This window comes from Denticeps clupeoides, chromosome 1 (assembly GCF_900700375.1).
Source record: "Denticeps clupeoides chromosome 1, fDenClu1.1, whole genome shotgun sequence".
Classification (NCBI taxonomy): Eukaryota; Metazoa; Chordata; class Actinopteri; order Clupeiformes; family Denticipitidae; genus Denticeps; species Denticeps clupeoides.
Window position 1 is genome coordinate 37,948,553 of NC_041707.1, and position 22,366 is coordinate 37,970,918.

The window sequence follows — 22,366 nt, forward strand, 5'->3', positions numbered from 1 at the left end:
TCTAGTAAAAAGAAAGTGAAAAAATAACCTCAGGCCAGATTCATGTCACCGCTCCTCGTTTTAAAGGAACAGGGAGGATTTTTCATGCAGACGTAGGTCTGGACAAAAGATAAAATGTTCCGTTCAAATCACAAAAAGTGTATAAACCTGCTTACATCACAAACATCATCCACCGACCACCAGAATAAGGAAATACAAATAAATACCTTTACAAATCACTAATTATATGTATAGATGTACAGTGGTGGTTCCCTGAACTAGTCATTATACAGTCATTTTAGAAGCGATTGCTCATAAATTAAAAGCAGGATCATGAAAAAGTAGTGATTCTGAGATTTAAGCACCAAGTGACATCATCTGGAAAGACTAATCGATGCATAAGTAGAAGCAGAGTCTCATGTTAATCTTGCTTTTCTAGTATGTACTGGTCCCTCATTTTGAGTAAATGAATATTTTATTGCTGAGAATGGTTGTGATTCTGGAGTCCAGGCCCAAAACACCGTCCCCACACGTCCCCGTTCTAGCGAGCTGTTTCTCGAGCAACCGGGAATCAGGTAAACATCACAGCACTACCTGCTGCGCCAAGGCGAAGGACTGAAGAGACCAAACTGTAACCAAAATTTCCTCAAGGCAACCAAAACCCTCAAAGCACACACTGGACCGTAGGAATACCGTAGCTGGAGCTGCTGCACCATCACTTATTACCATGGAAACCGAACAGCGCACGTGGAAACACCTTTCTGGGTCCGAGTGGATGATATACGTGTTCTGTCGGCGTCGGACCTCACCGGACTCCTCTTTAGTATGTTAGTAAGATAGGTGTAGGCCTAGTGAGAGTAAGTAGATTTACTGTAGTTCTTACTGACTGAGCACTAAACCACCCCAAATACTTGACCTCTCATGCTCGCACAGAGCAACAGAGAAGCTGACGGCGCCGCCCTGCTGGTCCCCGGCGATCTGGTTCCATGTGGGACTTGTTTACATGTCAGACTGGAACTGCTTGTATTTTTTCTTTCTTTCTTGTTTTGTTGAAATGTTTTTTTTTTTTTTTTAGAATAAAGGAAATTGATGAAGATGTTCAGGTGTTTTGTACAGTTTTATCAGCCTTTTTGAATCATATTTAGAGTGATTAGGTCTGGATTCTGGTTTTCTCGTGTAGTCATGGAAACATGTCACTTGCAAAACCTTTTCGATGGAGGGATACAGATACACGGAGAGCAGAGCACTTCAATTAGTCAAGTGTATCAATTAGTCACGTCAGCAAGGAAAACTATGTAATTAGAGTAAAAAAATGATTAACCCCCAGGAATTATGGAACTTTTTCAGTAAAAAACGGGGTGGTTGAAATATTAGCATCATGTGAATTTTTGCTGTCAAAAGACACTTACAGCAATGAAGCAATCAGCTTTGAAACCAGACCAGTCGACTGGCTTACTAACAACTTTCAGCATAAAAAGACTCCCAAGGAACAGGACACGTGAACACACGAGAGGGACGACTGTTACTCAACATGCCAAAGACAAAGGAAATCAGTCTGGAGCTCAGAAATAAGACAGTAGAGGTTCATGCTAAGGCTGAAGGCTACACCGCCATCTCCAAGCCATTCACAGTGTATAAAACTGCTGTACGTTGCATAGTCGGCAAGTACAAGGAGGCAAATTCTGGCCATTGCAGTAAGAGAAAGAGACCTTTGGAGAGGAGCCGGTCTAGGGGTCTGGCCCATAACAAAAGAAAAGACAAAGACAAATAAATTGATAAAAATGATAAATTTAAATGTTAACAAATAAATATATAAATAAAAAAGAAATACATACAAAACGAATTACAATGAATAAACACAAACAAAATGGGAAAAAAGAAAAGCAGGTCAACACAACAAGTTGCGTCGCCTCCTAGTGGAAGTGCAGGGGAAACCGGAAGTGATGCAATCGGGAAATGCTAGGAAGGCGGGCGGGGTGGATGTCACGGCAAGCGCAGCCCCGAAAAAGGAAACTGAGGCCCCTTTTATTCTGGCTGTTCATAGCAGGAACAGGACGGCTCAATTTGCAACCACCAGGCATCATGCAAACACAACACACACACGACAGAAACACACCACAAAAACCAGGACGTAACACCCCCACCACTAAAAACCAACATTTACTGTTGATCACAAAAAAAACATTTATTGGTAGGAGCGTGACAAGGCTCAGAGCCCCTTTTGTACCTGATCTCCAGATTAAACCCTTGTAGATATAAGGACCAGCGCATAAGACGGTGATTAGTGTTTTTCATTCTGGTGAGGAAGACAATGATCTGCAAATACTACAACAGGAATGGAAGTTGACCCAACATAAACTTAAAAATGTTGCAATGACAGCAACAACGCCAAGGCTTCCTTCTCAACTGTACTGTAACTGAGTTGATGCTTCAAGAACATCTTAGAAAAATAACAAACAGGGTGATCAAATCCATTTGCATCTTCCTGTAAGAGTACAGCACCCGCTCCAGTAGCACCTGCATCTACCTCCAAAATGAATGGAAGGTGAAAGTTTGGAGCAGCAAGAACTAGAGAACTACAAAGCAATGCTTTGGAATGTTCAAATGCCTTCTGGCGATCTGCGGACCAAACAAAGGCAGAGTTTTTGTGGAGCAGATTAGTCAGTGGCAACACAACATCAGAGAAGTTTTTACAGAAACTACGGTAATACCCAATCATACCAAGGAACCTACGCAGCTCTCGCTGAGTGGTTGGTACGGGAAAGTCAGAGATGGCTACTACTTTTGCTGCAAGGGGACGAACTTGTCCCTGACCAACTTGTTTACCTAAGTAACTCACAGTTGCTTTAGCAAACTCACACTTCGCCAAGTTTAGGGTGCCGGTTCAAATCCCAATCCTCCAAGGTGCCATCGAGGTGCCACTGAGCAAAGCACCGTCCCCACACACTGCTCCCCGGACGCCTGTCATGGCTGCCCACTGCTCACTCAGGGTGATGATTAAATACAGAGGACAAATTTCACTGTGTGCACCGTATCACAACGAAAATCATGATGCCCTGGATCAGAAGAAGTCGGGTCAACAGGAGGGACGTGAGGAGGAGACACAGGTGAAACAGAGACGGGGGAAACACCTACAACCGCCGAAACCACGGCGTCTTTTCTAGCTGACAATTCTAATTGTAACTTCTTTAAAACAAAGTCCCGCTCTTCCCTTTCACGCTGACTTTCATATTCCCGGTTCCGCTCCCTCTCGCTTTCCTCACACTCCAGCCGTTTTACCTCGAATTTGATTTCTAGTTTACGAACTTGAAACTCAGATCTCCACTTGGCTGCTTCATATTGCATCTGACATTCCCGAAAAAAAAACTTGCGCATCTTTAATTCCATTTCAGAGACGCTACCGGCTGCAGATTCCGAAGACATTTGACCCTTGGTCTGCACTGCAATGACATTAATTCCCAGTAAACCCCGTTCTACGGCTTTAAACAGAGAGTCCTTCAACTTTTTATCTTTGCTCGTTAACTCAATTGCGTCGTTTTCGGCAATTTGCAAAAAAGATAAGACTGCGAACGGAGCGAAACGTGCACTTTTTCCACCACCGCAACAACGTGTGGGAACTGATCCCTAAACCTGCCTAACACGACCTCCCTAAATAAACCTTCTCTTCTTCAAAGAGTGTTACCAATTAAAGGTTCCCGGTCAGTCAGAAGACAAACCGCAAAGCTCCCCCCGGGTTTACTCTTCAAAACACGCCCCAAATAAAATCCCCAAACACAAACCAACACCGGAAACACCGGATCTTCAAACACCGAAGCAGGTCAACACAACAAGTTGCGTCGCCTCCTAGTGGAAGCGCAGGGGAAACCGGGCGGGGTGGATGGCACAGCAAGCACAGCCCCGAAAAAGGAAACTGAGGCCCCTTTTATTCTGGCTGCCCACAGCAGGAACAGGTCGGCTCAATTTGCAGCCACCAGGCATCCTGCAAACACAACACACACAGAACAGAAACACCACAAAAACCAGGAGCACCGGACATCTGCCAAGAAGATTGTTGCTGACCTGACCAGAAGAACTCCTTTACTCAAAGAGCGGTATATTAGGGCCCGACTGAGGTTTGCCTGTGACCATTTGAAACTGGAACTGTTTGGGCACATGGATGTTGCTTATGTTTGGCAAAGAAAGGGAGGAACACAGTTCCCACAGTTAAACGTGGTGGTGGAAGCAATATGCTGTGGGGGTGTTTTACAGAAATTAGTCCAACGGTTGATGAAGGACACCAAAACCAAGACCCTGGAGTGGTCCATACAGAGCCCAGACCTTAATCCTATTGAGAGTCTGTGACATTTCAAAGTGAATGTCCATGCAGGAAACCAAGCAATTTGGATCAGCTAGAACAATTTGCAATGAAAGAATGGGCCAACCTAGTAAAGAACTAGTCTAACAGATGTCAGTTGTGGCTCAGAAAGGGTTCACTATTGACTACTAATGGCCAGGGAGCTAATAATTGTGAATGTCTAATTTTTTTCAATCTTGCTTAAAATCGTTTAAAAAGTGTAAATCTTCTCCAGAAAAAAGACAAAGTCTGAAAATAACCATCAAGAAGAGCAGCAAGCTTCTTTAATATTGAATTTAGCCATCGTGATCCCGTGAGTGCAGCGCACATTGCTCAACCTCAACATGGCCCTTAAAAACAATATTAATTAGCAGAGGTGTGGACTCGAGTCACATGACTTGGACTCGAGTCAGACTTGAGTCATTAATTTGATGACTTTAGACTCGACTTGACAAAATGTAAAGAGACTTGCAACTCTACTTGGACTTTAACATCATTGACTCGTGACTTCACTTGGACTTGAGCCTTTTGACTTGACAAGACTTGCTGTTTCCCAGAAAACCCAAATATTAAAACGTATGTTATTACCGAACGCTCTGTATCTTTCAATGTCTGTGTATATGTGCGTCTGTGCGCGTATTTGCTGTCGGCAAGACATCCAATCAAATTAGATCCACGTTGTTTTGAGCCAACAGCATCCATCCAATCAAATTACAGGACAACCAATGCAGTGGAACTCTCAAATAATGCGCCAGTTAGACAAAATGATACCAAAGATAGATTCGTTCGGATATAAAAACTACGAGGTGGTCAACAAAAAACAAATAGCAGTATGCAAAACATGCGGGTCGAAGATTACAGACGGAGATGTAACAACTTCCAACTTTGTTCGACATTTGAAGTTGCACAAAGAACGCTAAGTTCTGAGTGAATGCTAACACTTATTTGCTAACTTTTCTTTGCTGTGTAGTTAAATCAGTGAGGCTGTAAACTCGCTGTTAACGTCGCAAACTGGTAATCTGTCCACTGCGAGTTCACTCCCTTAATTCATACACTTATTAAAGTGATTTTTTAAAACCTGGTAGGATGAGGTACTTATACATAACATTAGCCAATGTACAGTATCGCACACAGTAGACGGCGGTCAGCAGCAACGTGTATTTTAGCCACCAACAAAGACATACAATACATACATATTAGTGGTGGGCCGTTATCGGCGTTAACGTGCTGTGTGAGACTCTTATCGGGCGATAAAAACGTGCTGCGTTAACGTGAGACTCTTATCGGGCGATAAAAAAATATCGCCGTTAATCTATTCACAAAGTTGGGTTGGGAGCTGGGTCTATACTACGCAAGCTATTGTGCCGGAGTTAAATGGTTAGATTTATAAGTATATTTCTTCTTTCTTGTGTCTTTTATGTTCTTATTTTCTAAAGACTTATTTTGTTTTTGAGACCTGGTTCAGGTCTCTTGGACACATGGCGGGAGTTGTGAAAGTGAAGTGATTGTCACACGTGATACACAGCAGCACAGCACACGGTGAACACAGTGAAATTTGTCCTCTGCATTTAACCCATCACCCTGAGTGAGCAGTGGGCAGCCATGACAGGCGCCCGGGGAGCTTTGCTCAGTGGCACCTCAGTGGTACCTTGGCAGATCGGGATTCGAACCAGCAACCTTCTGATTACGGGGCCGCTTCCTTAACCACTAGGCCACCACTGCCCCTAAGAGGTGTGAGAGGTGCGTGGGGTTTGTGTGCAAAAAGTTATTTCTTTCATTTTAATTTATGTACATATTAGGAATATTTTGCATGTGTGTTATTTTGTGAATATTTTTTTTTATGTTCTTTTAATACTGTATATTGTAGAGAGGTGCAGAAAGACGCGATGTTCTGACGCGATCTTGCTTTTTGTACAGAATACACTTTGCACAGAAAATCTCTTGGGTGTCAGCTCATCATTTGTGGTTCAAGAAACTAAATCAAAAAGTTACACAACACAGAAGAAGAACCGCTACACTATGATGACTTTCACCTTGATATTTTAGCGCGGATGTAGACCTAGCCGAATTGCACTGTAGGGGGTGAGAACGAGCCTTCGAACTGTGAAATTACCACATCAAACGTGACGTGGTAACATGGATGCAGCTATTTAACTGAATAAACAGTTGGTAAACACAAGTACATCTTATTTTCCACTTCCCGCGGTTAAGTCTGATATGTTCATGTATTTGTTACAGGACAGGACAAACTGCTGTGGAACTAATTGAAATGCAATATGTCATGGAAATACAATGTTAGCACTTTTTGTTCAAATAATTACAGTTGCACTTGTTTTTTCAGATGCGTTTATTCTGTAAAGCAGTGGTTTAAAATGAAGAATATTCTTAAAAAATATGAGTTAAATGTTAAAAATGAAGTTAATAGTGCAATGTTAGCACTATTTATTTCTGCAGTTTCAATTGCACTTGTTTTAATAAAACAATAGATTTTAAAAGCATACACGATCGGTGAAAATATATTATTATTGTGCGGTTGAAAAGACTTGAAAGGACTTGAAACTCAAACTGCAGGACTTAGGACTTGACTTGAGACTTATCAGTCTTGACTTTGGACTTGACTCGACACTTGCCTGTCTTGACTTGGCACTTGACTTGGGACTTGAGGGCAAAGACTTGAGACTTACTTGTGACTTGAAAAGCAATGACTTTGTCCCACTTCTGTTAATTAGCATAAATAAATCTTTCAGTGGGCATTCCCCAATATTTCAAACAATTGATTTGTCCCAGATCATCAGTCCATTCCGTGTTGGTCTGGTCACCAATATTCTTAAAGTGTGACCGACAGAGGCTGCAACTCAGGCCCTTACTGCTAATGCATACGAATATGAAATCTGACCCAACAGAAATATTTGTGTGTAAAGGTGTGATTGCGAATCTGATCAAATGTTGATCAATTTCTGCTTGCAAATGCTCTTTAATAATCTCAAGCTATCAAACCATTATCTTGTTAATTAAAAATAAGTAACCTTGAACTAACAATTGTGCACTTATTTACACAGATGCAATAGCCAATAACCTAGTGGGTAAAACACTGACCTACAAGAAAACGCTGTTTTGGAAGCGTTCACCCCCCCAACCATCTGCACACGTGCAATCTATGCAAAATATTTTATTTTCATGAATAAAATTTCTCTAGCTTAGTTTTTTTTTAATAATATATGCTGTGTTATCCTGGTGCTTTCTCTTTGGTGGAAACCGGGTCCAAATGGCTCTTTCACTGTTAAAGGTCGCTGACCCCTGTTCTAATATGTATGTAGATGAAATGACAATAAAGCTCAAATTGATCTTGAATTGTTTTCACAACTGTATTAATGTATATAAACCACACAAACATATTATATAAAGTTTTTTTAACTGAATAAGTCATTTATTGCAGCTTTTCAGACAGACAGAAAATATTAATATGTATATAAAATAAAAGTAATCGCTGTACATATCTATAGGCAGCACATCTCATTTGTTGCTGCCAAAATACTCAACTTAAATAAGTAAAAAACAAGAAAACAATGTTAAACCTGTCTACATTAGAGCTTTAACAGTTCACAAATCAGTTCAAGTTGAAGTGCTAGAAGTTGAAAAGCATGTTCACGTTTTCTGAGCTTGGCCTTGAACGATGAGGTGAGGGAATATCACCACTACTGCTGAACACTCTCTGCACAATCCTGTAAAAAGACTGGTGGGGTGAGAGAACAGAGTGTAAAAAACTCTTTCTCCCTCTCTACACACAAAAGCACTGTATTCAACAACTCCAACTTGATGTTACCTGGCAGAAAGAGGCATGGCAAAATAGAGGTTAAAAAATGAACAGTTTCTAATTTATTAACAGCGGTAAATAATTATTGCAGTTACATGTGAATATTGTATGTAAAAAGGTACCAAGGTTACAGAGAAAACAAAAATAAAAAAGAAAGAGTAAAGAGAGAGAGAGAGGGAGAGAAAAAGCCATGAGAAAAAATGAGAGAAGAGAAAAAGACTCGGAAGCCGGAAGGTTTCTGATGGAAAAACCCCTGAGCAAGAAAGCCCAGTCCCTTTCCCACATGTGAACAGATGTTTTATACAGCTGGCCTACAGGAAGTTGTCACAGACCAATCAGAACCTGTTGTTTCTGACGTCACGCCCCCCCGGTCCCTCCTGTCTGGGGAAGACAAAGAGAGTGGGCGGTCCCAATGGCCTACACACGTTGTGTGAGGTGTTGCACTGCCGTCCGACAAAAGGCATGTAAAACGGAGGTGTTGAATCTTCATGCACAACAAAGGCACAGTAATGTCACATCTCTTCTTGCAGACGGCTGCTATGCAAAACAAAAGCATAGAAAGACCATGGTCCCGCGACGCCCCATCTTACAATCCCTTCCTTTTAGCAGCAGTGGTTTGTTGGAGCGAATCCACAGAGGCCACCATAAATGCACCTTATTTAACCCCTATGCCGGCATGTTATGAAATAAAACTCCCAAAACCTCGCTGCAGGCCTGATTCCGATGGTTGGGAGCAGTGAGACCAGAACCTGGTGAGTCGCTTCAACATACACGACACTAATAATGTAGTTAGCAGTCCGCTAAATTTATATCAGTTGGACTCCACTTCTAAAGCCTAGATGTAGATAAAACGTGTACATTTCTCTCCCTTATTAGCCAGTTTAGACTAACCATCTGCCCGCCACCACTCACTCTCTCTCCTTCTCCCCAGTCAGGGTTCAAAGTTCACCATACAGTTTTAAACCATAAAAATACAGAAAATAAACCAAATACAATAAGATACAGGCCTTCAGAAAATAATTACATATCAGCATAGTATATTCAGAAATTATATTATTCACATTAAATGCCAACCTGCAACATTTCAGACACTTAATCTAAAGAAAGGAAATATTCCACTTAAACAAAAAAATTATTTTATTCCTGCAGCACATGATGCTCAGCAGGAGAGATGATGAGAGGTGCTGAGTTTTCACCTCCATCATTAAGACCAGGGCTGAAGTACGGATAGAGTTTCTCAGAGAAGGTCTGACAAATAAAAGAGTAAATATGAGAGCTGTTCTCCACATCATAAAAGGAGACCAGACCCTCCTCATAATCCACAAACACCCCCAAATTCTGGGGTTTCTTACTCAGATAGAGGAGGACTGGAGGACCAGCACATGCTGAATACTCATTTCCATTCCTCAGACACACAGTCCAGTATCCATTCTGAGGTGTTTCTGTGATGTCCCCTTTCCTGTTAATTGACTCTCTGGCGACTCCTAAATCCCAGTTAGTCTTCCCCCTGACCTCCACCTTGTAGTAAAATCTCCCTGAGGAGAAACCCTTTTTTCCCAGGACAGAGACACATGAATCAAACCTCTCTGGATTATCAGGGAGATTCTGTCGTTTGTCTCCATGTCTCACTTGTTTCCCATCAGCAGACAGGATGAGGTTGGGATGAGCTGAATCAGGATCCAGAGTCACGTCCACTGTAGTGAATAAAGAGAATTAAGATTAAAGTGGGAATTGACATTTAGTGGCTGTAGATTATAAATATGGACGACTGCTGATAGTTTAAAAGAAACAAAGCAGATTTTCTGAAAAACCTTGTTGAAGATGAAGATTGAAAAGACATAAAATAAATACCTGCATGACGTCTGAACTTGATCAGTTCTGTAGAAACAAACATCATATTTAATATCAGTTTATCCCAGATTAAGAACAGAAAGTTGAACTGTGACACGCTAATGATGTTCATCATTTTACTCCAATCCCAGTGGGACAGACTGGTTTAAATTTCCCTCACTGGTGTCTCTTTTTACTGGTTCCAGTATGTTGGACTTCTCAGGTCCCACTTCATTCCTTCAAAACCAGATGCCACTCATGTTTTCCTTCCATTTTAGTAGCACCAGTCTTCTTGCTATACGAGTGGCGAATGCTACGGTATTCCTCGAGCTAAGATTGAGGGAAAGATCCTGACGTGCAACCCCAAAAATGTCAGTTACACCAGAGGCATCTAAATGGAGTTTTTAAAACCTCAGTAAGAACTGAAATTATTGCCTTCCAGAAACTATGAAGCGAGGGACACGAACAAAACTTATGAGCGAATGTGGCTGTTTGATTACGGTTTCAATACGGTATAGAGGGCAGTGATTGGAATAGCGAATAAGGAAACAGACCCCTAATCGGAAGGTTGCCGGTTCGAAATACAGTCCACACACACTGCTCCCCGGTCGCCTTGTTACGGTGGACCAGATTCTCACCCGCTAAGCCGCCAGTACGAGCTGCGGACCACCGTAAATTCTGCAGCCTGCGCTGCTTCTCTCATGACTGCTGCATTCTATTCCGTATAAAAATAAATAATGACATATTTTAGTCTTTATTAATAAATCTGAAACACTGTGACTGTGTGTAATTACTTTATGATTGTTGCTTATGCCAGAACCGTGAATCACAACTTGTTGTCCTGCATAATTCTGTGGGTCTCAGAGCATTTCTATCTAAATGTCTACAGAAACAGAGAAACCATCATGTCAATCATCTACCAACACACAACATGTCTGAGCCGCTCCTCAAAAACTCTCTACAGACGCTTCACATGTAGTTCGGGTCGCGCCACACCTGAGGAAGACCAGCATAAGACGCCAGGATAACCAAGTTCACGACCGAGTCCCAGATCATAAGTTCAGTCTGATCATTACTCACGTAGCGCTGGGATCTTCTCCATCTGCTTCCTGAATAAGGTCTCCAGCTTAGATATGGATCTCCTTACCGTCTCCACACTCAGAGGAGGATGGATGCTGACATCAGCCCAGTTCTTGGTGTGTGGAGGGCTGCACAGTGTTGGGTAGATCTACAGTAGAGCAGGAGAGAGGAGAAACCCCTCAGCATGGGGAGTGTTGTCCTGTGATGTAGCAGAGAGAGAGATACTGACCTGTAGGAGTTGGAGGTGATCCTCAATGTGTGAGATCTTCTCCAGCTCACTGTCCCCTCCTCTGGAGCTCTGTGATCTCCTGCTGCAGATCTTTAACCAGCCCTTCAGCCTGCCTCTCTGCAGCTCTCTGCTCCTCCTCCATCACCTCCAGCAGCCCAGCCTGGCTTCTCTCAATGGAGCGCAGCAGAGCAGTGAACATCTCCACACTGGCTGAGATCTCCTCATCTGTGCTTTTCTATAAGACAAGAAGTTTGTTGTGTGCTTCACAGCTCAGATGAAGTATTTTCATTATAGAAACTTATTCAGCAGTAAAAACATAAACAGGCTTGAGGGTCAATTATTTCTCCACATTGTGGTGTGGACATGATGTTCTAATAAATGTGTTTTACTGCTGATTTGAAATGATTTGACCGTTTAATTTGGTTTCAGGCTGGTAGAGAGATTAGAACAATACGCTACTGATGATTTAAGAGTAGAACCTGAGCTACAAGATGAACACAAAGACATGAAAGGAACGGGAACAGCAGCTCGCCTCTCTCACTGATCCATCAGAGGAGCATCAACACCACAGAATTTTGTAAAACTCTTCTGTCTGAAAACAACACAAAACTCCAGACACAGGAAGTTGTTAATGTTTACATTATTGTACTGACATCTCCATCCTGCAGACCAGGGTTCTTCAAGTCTGGACCTCGAATCAAAATGTAGGCCTTGTTTTCACTTCTTCCAGGTAGTTACTGATTCTGATTGGACACAGAGGATTCACACCTCACTCACACGTAGAAGAAGTCTGGTAAATCGTGAGGTGAAGAACCCTGCTGTAGACCCTGACATAAACCAGAACTGATACATGGTGAAACATCATCATGAGCGACTATCATCACCTTCCTGACCGCTACTTGATCTTTAATCTCCTGAATCTTCCTCAGTCTGTCCTGGATCATCTGCTGCATTTTCATCTGCATCTTCATCAGATGGGACTGTGAACAAAGTTCTCTACATCAATATTGATGTAGAACAAATGATGGGTTTCAGATGAACAAGTTAAAAAAAATGAATAATTTTAAAAAAGATCTCACCTTCTTCTCTCCACACTCCTCCTCCACAGGAACAGTGTTGTGATCTTTGTGGTTTAATTCAGTACAGAACTGACACACACACGTCTGGTCGTCTCTACAGAAGAACTGCAGGGGTCTCTCGTGTTTCTTACATATATAGTCCTCCAGGTTCTCCACAGGGTCCATCAGTTTGTGTTTCTTCAGCTTTGGTGTCACCATGTGAGGCTCCAGGTGAGTTTTACAGAAGGAAAGTCCACAGTCCAGACATGATTTGACGGCCTGATCAGTGCAGGCATCACATGACACGGCAGTTTCGGAGTGAAGTTCTGTAACACTGCTGAACTTCTCAGGTGCCAATTTCCTAAACTGAGCAGCTAATTCAGATATAAAAGTGTTGACACGAAGTTCAGGTCTCTGAAGGTAAATTTCTTTACACAGAGGACACTGGGTTTGACTACAGTTGTCCCAGTACTCATTTATACAGCCCATGCAGAAGTTGTGTCCACATGGAGTAGAGACTGGATCAGTGAACACGTCAAGACAGATGGAGCACTGGAGCTGCTCTTCAGACAGGTAACTGCTGGAGGAAGCCATGTCTGCAGGTCTACAGAAGATATTCTTTCAAATCTGTCTTAGATTAGATTAAATAATAAAACAACACAAATTTAATCAATGTAACATTAAACTCAATTATATTGTGTGTGTGTGTCTATGTGAGAATTAATACATGATTTTACTTACATCTGTAAAGAGAGGGCAGTTATTGTTACAGTTGTTGTCCTGCTGACAGATATGAAAATGACATGCACTTTACTGACGGTCCCTAAAAATTACAATTAAATTAAAAACTAAAAAAAACTAAAATCTACTCAAAACCATATTTATGTAAATATGGGAACTTTACACTCGCTGTTGTTCTTAAGGCAAGACGTGAATCTTTACTGAAAACCAACACACAAAGTCTGAAATGTCTTGACACGATACATGTATCAGCGCGCTTTTCGAAGCCGTTTCCTCCCCAAGAGCAAGAACAACACGTCCTGCTCAACTCACCTGAGCCCTAAATGTCACGTCAGATGCTTCAAATTACAGTTAATCCTGCTGGAAAAGAGAAAGATGGAAAGTCTGAATATTTCACTGAGTTTATGTGTGGAGCTGAAGTTTGGTTTCTAGTAAAACGAAAGTGAAAATATAACCTCAGGTCAGATTCATGTCACCGCTCCTCATTTTAAAAGAACAGGGAGGACTTTTCATGCAGACGTTTCAGATCTTATGGTGGATTTTTCTGCTAATACTTTGGCTCACAGTGGTGGTTCCCTGAACTAGTCATTATACAGTCATTTTAGAAGCGATTGCTCATTAATTAAATGCATGAACATTAAAAAGTCATAGTAATGATTTTGAGTTTTAAGCACCAAGGGACATAATCTGGAAAGACAAATCGATGCATAAGTAGAAGCAGAGTCTCATGTTAATCTTGCTTTTGTGGTATATAGTGGTCTGTGTTTTCCCTCATTTTGAGTGAATGAATATTTTATTGCTGATTATGGTTGTTACTCTGGAGTTCAGGCCCAAAATACTCAATGCACCAAAGTGCCACTGAGGTTCAAGGTACCGTCCCCACACGTCCCCGTCCTCGCCTGCCCACTGCTCACCAATGGTGATGATTAAATGCAGAGGTGTTTGTGTGCGCTGTGCTGCAGTGTTTCACAATGAGAATCACTTCACTTTCATTTCAAGATCATTTTCTACTGTGCTGGAATTCCTGAGTGCTGAATTTGATTACTGTCTCATGCAAAAAACAAATAAAAAGACTTGAGGCTGTATGAGGTGTTTCTCGTAGAGCTGTGAGATGGTGGAAGTGGAACCCTGATGATGCGCTCTGCTGTCTTCACTATCCGCTGCACGGCCTTCTCCTCAGCGGCAGTGCAGTTCCTGTACCAGACAGTGATGTAGCAGCAGAGAACATTATCAATGGTCCCCCGGTGGAACAATGTGAGGATGGGAGGAGGGAGGTTGGGCTCCTTCAGCTTCCTGAGGAAGTGCAAATGTTGCTGGGCTTTCTTGGTGGTGGAGGTGGTGTTGAGGCTCCAGGAGAGGTCGTCTGTAATGTGCACAACCAGGAACTTCACACCGCTGATCATCTCAACAGCAGATCCATCGTGGTTGGTGATGAGCCCCACAATCGTTGTGTCATCTGCGAACTTGATAATTTGGTTCGAACTGTACTGTGCAGCACAGTCATTTGTCAGCAGAGTGAACAGCGGTGGTCTGAGCAGCATCCCTGTGGGGAACCTGTTCTCAGTCTGAGTCTGAGACGTAATGTCTTAAGAAAAAATATCGGCCTGAAACTGTCCCCACGCAACCATAGAAATGGTGGATGTTATCTGCTCCTTTAATTTTAGAAAACGGTTTGTGGAGCGGAATTAAAGTCACTGAGTAATAAAGTAAAAAGTTAAAATATAAAGTAAAAGTTATCACAACATGACTCAAGGAGTGAAGTGTATTTTTATTCACCCGCCTTTATACAAAACGATAATCAGATTCTGTAGCATGCAATTCTTATTACAGCTACATGAACATGGACATGAATCGACATGACGTTTAAATATGCATCATCGTATGTGTTAGTATTAAGAATTAATAAATTAAATGATTAATTTGTCCTAGTAATTTTAAACTTTCTACAAATTGTTAATGCTGTAGACTTTGGTGGACAAGTTTGTAACGATGCAGGTATTTTATTATCTTGCAGAATAAACAGTAATGAAAAAAGTTTATTGTATTGGAAAATGAACAATAAATGAATAACAGAATATAACACGGTTCCCAGCACTAACATATCATATTGGGATATTTTAGTTGAATTAGCTAGAAAGATGAAGTAAGAAGCTCACTTCATGTACAGATATTTGGTAATAATCGACAAATTAAAATGACGTCCAATTTAATTTGAAATAATTTCACTCATTTAAGTCCTTTTTTTGGTCCTATCCTGTCTCATACGATGAGTGATGCTCAGTTATTACCTTGGTCATTCAGACAAGGACCAAAGAATGGATAGAGTTTCTCAAAGATCCACTGACCAGTAAAAGAACTTATTCTCCACATCATAAAAGGAGACCAGACCCTCTTCATAATCCACAAACACCCCCACCTTCTGGGGCTTCATTCCCAAAGCGAGGAGGACTGTGGGCTATCAAGTGCTTCATACACCTTATTCCTTAAACACAGAGACCAATATCCAGTTTAAGGTTTCTTCTTTCCTGTTAATCGACTCTCTGGCCGCCCCTAAATTCCAGGCAATCTTACCCCCGACCTCCATCTCATAGTAGAATCTTCCTAAGAAACCCTCTTTTCCCAGGACACAGGGAAACAGATCAAACCTCTCTGGATTATCAGGGAGATTCTGTTATTTTCTCACTTGTTTCCCATGAGCAGACAGGACAAGTTTGGGTTGAGCTGAATCAGGGTCCAGAGTCACGTCCACTGTAGTGAATGTAAAAAATTTAAATTACATTAATGTTTACTAACCTGGAATGGATGTTTGCAGGGCGGTGATGTTACAAGATGTAAAATTAGTTCACAGATAATGTTCAATAAATTATGAATGGTATCAAAAAAAATACCTGCATGGCGTCTAATCCGTTTCAATTCTGTGGAGTAGAGAGAAAGAAACATGCAAAACATTTACAAATGACATGAATCATTATTTGCATTGTTAATTTGTGTAGTGTCACATACCTGCATGAAGTCTAGCTCTGTTCAGTTCTGAATAAAAAATCTAATTATTTAATAACAGTGAATTTCATTTATTTTATTTAAATTACATATAAATCTGTTGTTCTACTTATAAAATCACAAAAACCTCACAGATCCTTACAAAAAAACCTATATAATTATTATATAGTGTATAAATTCCACATGATTGAAATATCCTCCACAATAATGATATGTCCATGTCCCAGATCAAGTATGGCTGGGATCTTCTCCATCTGCTTCCTGAATGAGGTCTCCAGTTTAGATACAGATCGGATCACGGTCTCCAAACTCAGAGGAGGATGGATGCTGACATGAACTGACAGCCCAGTTCTTGGTGTGTGGAGGGCTGCACAGTGTTGGGTAAATCTACAGTAGAGCAGGAGAGAGTGGAAACCCCTCAGCATGGGGAGTGTTGTCCTGTGATGTAGCAGAGAGAGAGACACTGACCTGTAGGAGGTAGAGGTGATCCTCAGCAGCTCAGCCTGGCTTCTCTCAATGGAGCGCAGCAGAGCAGTGAAGACCTCCACACTGGCTGAGATCTCCTCCTCTGTGCTTTTCTATAAGACAAGAAGTTTGTTGTGTGCTTCACAGCTCAGATGAAGTATTTTCATTATAGAAAATTATTCAGCAGTAAAAATTCTCAAAATACTCAATGCAGCGGCAAAGTGACACTGAGGATCAAGGTACCGTCCCACACGTGTAGGCCTAGTGAGAGTAAGTAGATTTACTGTAGTTCTTACTGACTGAGCACTAAACCACCCCAAATACTTGACCTCATCTCACGCCCGCACAGAGCAACAGAGAAGCTGACGGCGCCGCCCTGCTGGTCCCCGGCGATCTGGTTCCATGTGGGACTTGTTTACATGTCAGACTTGAACTGCTTGTATGGTTTCTTTCTTTCTTGTTTAGTTGAAATGTTTTTTTTTTTATATTTTTAGAATAAAAATGTGTTTTGTACTTTTTACAGCCTTTTTGAATCATATTTAGAGTGATTAGGACTGGACGCTGGTTTTCTTGTGTAGTAATGGAAACAGGTCACTTGCAAAACCTTTTCGTTCGTGGGATACAGACTTCAATTAGTCAAGTGTATCAATTAGTCACTTTAGTAAGGAAAAATATGTAATTAGAGTCGATTAACAAATGATTAAACTTTTTTGCAGCATTGATGAAACTTGATATAATCAAACATTCACCAGTGCTATTTAGTAGCTTTTGGTACATATTTAAACTTTGTTTATTAGAATTAGAGCATAGGCAATAACAATATTCTCAAAAGGTTACAAAGGAAAACAGCTCAAACTCTCAAACCTAGACCCCAATAAAAACAACCAAACAGAAGAAATATTTATATAAATAAATAATACACACACACACACACACACACACACACACACACACACACATCGATACATACACATACAGATATTACACCCAAAAAAGGAGAAAAAGAATAAAAAAAGCAGCCTACAATCCACCCCCACCATCAACCTATACAAAAATAAGTAAATAAATAAATAAATTCATTTAAAACCGCCTCTGCAGAGCTCCACCGAGACGCAGACTGTATCACCCAGGACCAGAAGGGAAATTCTTATTCTTAACCAGATCAAGGAAAGGACCCCATATCTTTTTAAATGTCTTAAGGGAACCCCTAAGTGAAAGTCTTATCCTTTCCAGTTTAACAAAATAAAGAATATCTCGTATCCAGTGAATTTGGCTGGGAGGTTTCGAGGATTTCCAGTTTGTTGTAATTAGTCTTCTTGCCAGTAAGGTAGAGAAGGCCAGCATGTCCCTTTGATGAACAGATAATGAAGAAGGTGAGGGGAAAACCCCAAACAATGCCCCAAGTGGGTTGGGCTCTATTCTTTTCCCCACAAATTCTGACAACATGTCAAATATTTCAGTCCAGTACTGGTGTAAAGAAGGGCAAAGCCAGAACATATGAATAATATTGGCAGGGGACTGCTGACATCGGTCACACAAAGGACTGGCGCCCTCATAGATTTGTGATAACCGCAGCTTAGTGTAATATGAACGGTGTAAGATTTTAAACTGTATGAGGCCAAGTCTAGCGCAAATAGATGATCCATGAACTCGCAGCAAAACCTCCCCCCAAATCTAATCAGGAATTTCCTGTCCCAAATCCTCTTCCCAAAGTGTCTTCAGAGGGGTTAGTGAATTAGTACATATATTAAAAATCTGATTATAAGTATGAGAAACCGAACCTTTCAGAGATGGAGTTGGTTTAAGAAGGTCATCTAAAACAGAGTCTGGGGGTAGATTGGGAAATGTGGGAAAGGTATGATGAGCAAAGCTACGCACCTGCAAGTATCTAAAGAAATGATGCTGAGGAAGAGAATATTTATGAAGCAGTTGTGAGAAAGAGGCAAAGACATTGTCCATGTATAGGTCTTTAAAACAGTGAATTCCAGCTTTTGACCACATAGAGAACAGATCATCAACCAGAGATGGAGGGAACTGGTGATTTGCAGCCAGCGGGGCATAGGTGGAAGAAGTTTGTAACCCAAAGTACCGTTTAAACTGCACCCAAATTCTGAGAGTAGTTCTAACAATCCTATTTTTAGAATAAGGCAAAGTGGAAGACAGAATAGCAGAGTGCACTAAAGCTCTCAGAGATGTAGGTTTGACCGAATTTGCTTCTATTGCCAAACAATTGATTTGAGCATCTGATGGTTCGGACTGAAGCCAGTATTTGAGGATCCTAAGAAATTTGAGATGCCCAGAAATAAAACCTAAAATGTGGTAAGGCTAACCCACCAAGTTTTCTTGGTCTTTGTAAGTATTGTTTGCGTAGTCTTGGAACTTTCTTGTTCCAGATAAACTCAGAGATCACAGAGTCAACTTTCTGAAAAAATGACTGATGCAGAAATATTGGTATGCCTTGAAATAGGTAAGAAAAATGTGGTAAAATATTCATTTTCACCGTATTAACACGTGCACTCAGGGACAGATTGAGAATGGACCACTGTTCACAATCCTCTCGAACCTTAGACAGCAAGGAAACAAAATTAGCCTTTAAAAGATCTTCAAATTTAGATGTGACACAGACACCAAGATATGTAAAATTATGATGGACAAATGAAGGGTAAGCTATAAAGAGGGTAATTCCTAGCAGCAGTACTGATGGGAAATAATTCACTTTTATTCAAATTCAATTTATAACCAGAAATCTGAGAGAATGATTGAAGAGCAGCAGGGATTGAAACCGGTAAATAAATAAAAAATTTTTAAAAAAAGTGAAGTGATTGTCACTTGTGATACACAGCAGCACAGCACACGATGCACACAGTGAAATTTGCCCTCTGCATTTAACCCATCACCCTGAGTGAGCAGTGGGCAGCCATGACAGGCGCCCGGGGAGCAGTGTGTGGGGACGGTGCTTTTGCTCAGTGGCACCTCAGTGGCACCTTGGCGGATCGGGATTCGAACCTTCTGATTACAGGGCTGCTTCCTTAACCGCTAGGCCACCACTGCCCCGAGATAGCCCTAGAGATATATAACAAGAAGTCATCTACATAAAGGGACACTCTCACCTCCCGCCCATTCCTAACAATTCCAGTAATCTGAGTGTTAGACCTAAGTGCACTTGAAAGAGGTTCAACTGCAAGCGCAAATAACAAAGGGCTTAAGGGGCAACCCTGTCTAGTCGAACGATAGAGGGGGAAATATTCAGATTGAGTATTATTTGTTCTAACAGATGCTTGTGGTGAGGAGTAAAGTATCTTAATCCATGAAATGAACTTTTTTTTTAAATCCAAACCTCCCCAGTGTATGAAAAAGATAGGGCCATTCCACTCTATCAAAAGCCTTTTCAGCATCAAGTGATATGAGGACCTCCTGAGCTGAGGGATCCGGAGTGTTATAAATTGTATTAAACAGACATCTAAGGTTAGAGAAAGAGTGTCTATTTCGGATAAATCCCGTTTGGTCTGCAGAGATGATGCTTCCAGTCTTAAAGCCAACAATTTTGATAAAAGTTTAAAATCTGCATTCAACAAGCTGATTGGGCGGTAGGATGAGCAGCACAAAGGATCTTTGCCCTTTTTTAAAAGCAGTGAGATGGTGGCTTGTGAAAGGGTTTGAGAAAGGCAGCCAGAGTCAAACGGTTCATTATACATGTCTAGCAGTAATGGAGTCAGTTTATCCCAGAACTTTCACAAGGAAATCTGTCAGGTCCAGGACATTTTCCACTTTGCTGAGACATCAGTGCCGATCTAAGTTCTGCAATGGTGATTGGCTTCTCTAAATCCTCAGCAATGGATGTGTCTATGGAGGGAATATGCAGTTTGTCAAAAAATATCAAACTCAGCAGGAGAAGATGTAAGATCAGAGGAGTAAAGAGACACATAAAATTCCTTAAAGGCTTTGTAAGAATGGACATCGCGGGAGCCTGCTTTGTCTTGCATAACAGATGTCTGCAGGGGGAAGTGTGACATTCCTGTGTCGATGGTTGAGGGTGAAGATTCGACACCCCGGTTTTTACATGCCTTTTGTCCGACATCAACGTGCGAAGTATCAGCCGTCAGGACCGCCCACCCTCTTTGTCTTCACCAAATGGGAGGCACCGGGGGCGTGACATCAGAAACAACAGGTTCTGATTGGTCAGTGACAACTTCCTGTAGGCCAGCGACAACTTCCTGTAGGCCAGTGACAACTTCCTGTAGGCCAGGGGTATAAAAGTCTGCGCACATGTGGAAAAGGGGCTCTGGGCTCTCTTGCTCAGAGGTTTTTCCATCGGAAACCGGAAGGTTTCTGAGTCTTTCTCTCCTCCTCTTTTTCACTTCTCCCTCTTTACTCTTTCTTCTCATTTTTACTTTCTCTGTAACCTTGGTACCTTTTTACATGCAATATTCACATGTAACCACAATAATTATTTACCGGTGTTAATAAATTAGAAACTGTTCATTTTTAACCTCTATTGTGCCATGCCTCTTTCTGCCAGGTAACATCAAATTGGAGTGGTTGAATACAGTGCTTTGTGTGGAGGGAGAAAGAGTTTTTTCTACACACTCTATTCTCTTCTCCAACACCACATGATCTTCAGTGTGTTTTTTACAGCTTTGTTAATTTCCAGGGGATCAGAGGTTTAGCCCGAGACAGTTTGGATCTGTAGTATTTGACGGGATGCTGCTGTCCGACGTATCTGGTGTGCCAATAACTTGCTGGCCTTGTCTCCATTAAACTCTTTATTAAACTCTTCATTCAAAAGAAGCCGAGTATTAAGCCACCATGGTGCTCTAGTGTAATTAAATTTCTTGAAAAATATATTAATTGAGATTGATGCATGGTCTGATAAGGCAATGGCATCATATTTACAGTCTGATATGGATGAAAGTAATCTATTATCCACCAAAAAAAGATCAATACGTGTGAAGGTATGGTGAACTTGAGAAAAAAAAGGAGTATTCACGTTTAGTAGGATTAAAGAAGCGCCAGGCATCAGAAACAGCATATTCTTTCGTAAAAGATAAAATAGCCTTAGCCGACCTAGAAGGAGCACAAACTGCAGAAGAAGAGCAGTCCAAGTGGGGATTAAGCCAGCAATTGAAGTCATCCCCTAATATTACTTTACTTTACTTTACTTTATTTGGCAGACGCTTTTATCCAAATATTAGATAATGTGTAGACAAATCAGGAATCAATGAAGAGACGTTTGAAGAAACCCTCATTGTCGTAATTGGGGGCATATATATTAATTAGAGCCACAGAAGTATTATGAATTTGGCCCGTAACAATCACAAATCTCCCATTAGGGTCAGATACTACACTTGTATGTACAAAAGGGACAGATTTATGCAGTAGTATGGCTACTCCTCTTGCTTTCCCTGAGAATGAAGAGTGGTAGGTTTGATTGATCCAGCCCTTCTTAAGTCTGACATGGTCTGAGGGTTTGAGATGTGTTTCTTGTAAAAATATTACATGGGCACCTGCGTGATGAAGATAATGAAAGATCTTACTACGTTTTATAGGATTGTTAAGCCCCCTACAATTGAGACTAGTAAATAAAATGTTGCCCCCACCTGGGATCGATACAGAATTAGCCCTGGTCATAAATTAAAATAAAAGAGGAATGTTGTCTCAAAGTAGTGAAGTAAGCTGAATGAAAAATAAAATTAAGAAAGCATAATAAAACAAAAAGGAAAAATAAATAACTGAAATATGTGGTGGTAGTAGCCTAGTGGTTAAGATGCTCGCCTGTGAACCAGAAGACCCAGGTTCAAATCCCACTTACTACTATTGTGTCCCTGAGCAAGACACTT

The 22,366-nt window shown here is 41.2% G+C and overlaps 1 pseudogene; it reads right to left on the reverse strand.

Moving 5' to 3' along the window:
* Window positions 1-8,413: 8,413 nt before the first annotated feature.
* LOC114799131 (E3 ubiquitin-protein ligase TRIM39-like) lies at window positions 8,414-13,517 on the reverse strand (annotated as a pseudogene).
* Window positions 13,518-22,366: the final 8,849 nt, after the last annotated feature.